This window comes from Euprymna scolopes, chromosome 1, assembly GCF_053919585.1.
Source record: "Euprymna scolopes isolate OS-2025 chromosome 1, ASM5391958v1, whole genome shotgun sequence".
Lineage (NCBI taxonomy): Eukaryota > Metazoa > Mollusca > Cephalopoda > Sepiida > Sepiolidae > Euprymna > Euprymna scolopes.
In genome coordinates this window covers 152388283-152389963 of record NC_136482.1, presented here as the reverse complement: position 1 = coordinate 152389963, position 1681 = coordinate 152388283, and positions in this window count along the sequence as shown.

Genomic DNA, 1681 nt, shown 5'->3' with positions numbered 1-1681 from the left:
TTTTTTTAAATTTTTATTTCCGTGGGATATTTCATTTCGTCCTCCAGACAATATCGAGTCATCAGGAGAGATTATGTACCATTTCAGGGCTTTCCTCACTACGGCTTGTTTGTGTATCGGTCCTCCTCACTGATGCGAGGCTCAATTATCTGTTGCATTTGAATTGCTCAATACAATAAAATTGACGTTTAATAATTTACTGTTTCCTGTTACAAGCAATGACTTTGCGCATGTCGTTTAAACTTTAATGATCTTAAATATTGTATAATCAATCCATTATATTATCATTTTCAGTCCCCCACCTCTAATTTCTGGCTCCCATCTTATCTCGCAATTACTTATAACGTCACCAACTAACTTCGGAAGACCCCCCCCCCCCATCCGATTTTCTTTTATATCATAAGTTGCTTAAAACGTGATTAGTTAAAGTTCAGAATAAAATCACGCTTTCTCTTAACGGTTAATTTAAAAAAAAAAAAAATCTTCTGAACGCTATTAAAAGTTAAATTCTTCACTAGTTTGGAGACGGAAGCGTTGTTGTGATAAGTGATTTTCTCTACTAATTCGCACTTTTTATTTTTAGATTCAAATATTAATAACTACATTTTATTTCAGTATTTAATTTATGTATTTCTGTTGTATTAAATGCTAGCTTTTTTTTTTTTTTTTTTCTCGTCCATAAATGTTTATTTTTCTACCGAGTTGATTGCAAAAATAGATTACCTAATTGTACTCATTTTTAGTTCGTGAGAGGGGAATCTATCACCATACTTTCCCTTAAACACGTCCGGTGGACTTTTATTAAGTACAATACTTAATAGTTTTTTTTTTTTTTTTTTTTTTTTTTTTTTAATGGAGAGTAGAAAACGCATTGTGGATGCGTTATCGGCAGCTCCTGTTACTCTCGCTTCTTCTTATTTGTCCCTCAGTCCTCATTTTTTAAATGAGTGATTTTTCTGACAAAGGGAGAAGAAAAAGCTGTTTTCTAGGTTGGCAGTATTTTTGCGCGAACAGTTGGCAGAGTTTGTGGAAATTTTCTGTTTCTATGTCTATCCTTGTAGCCATGTCACTAGTAAGGGTGCTGGAGGTAAACGTTTTGTCTGGGCTGACGTTATCCGCCTGATAGTCAGGGACCCGAACCTTGGATTAACCACTAAGGAGGCTGTCCTATCAGCAGGTGCAAAGTACTGGGGCTGCTGTATTGCCATTTGGTGAATGGAATCTGGACCATGCAGTAGCTTCTGGTGGGGCCTCTCGATGCCATACTACCTTATCATGTGGTACAAAAAAAAAAAAAAATTCTTCGTTTCTTTTTCTCTCTTAGTTTCCCCTCTCTGTCCTGCTCTAAGTAAATCTGTCGACCTAGTCCACAAATTCCAAAATTTCATCATGACAAGTTTCAAGAAAAAATACACGATTAAACCCGGTTCTCCAACTTCCAACATAGATCCCTACTACCATGTCTCCTTCTCCAACATCAGGGGTCTACGTTCTAACCTTCCAGAGGTTGAAACCCAATTACAGGAGACTAAACCAGACCTTTTATTTTTAAGTGAAACTGGCATTGGACAGGCTATTTCCCTAGATGAGTTTGCAATTACAGGATACTCTAACTTAACTTCTAAATCTGACCCCCAAGATCGCCATGGGCATGGAATATGTGCCTATATTAAAGATAGCT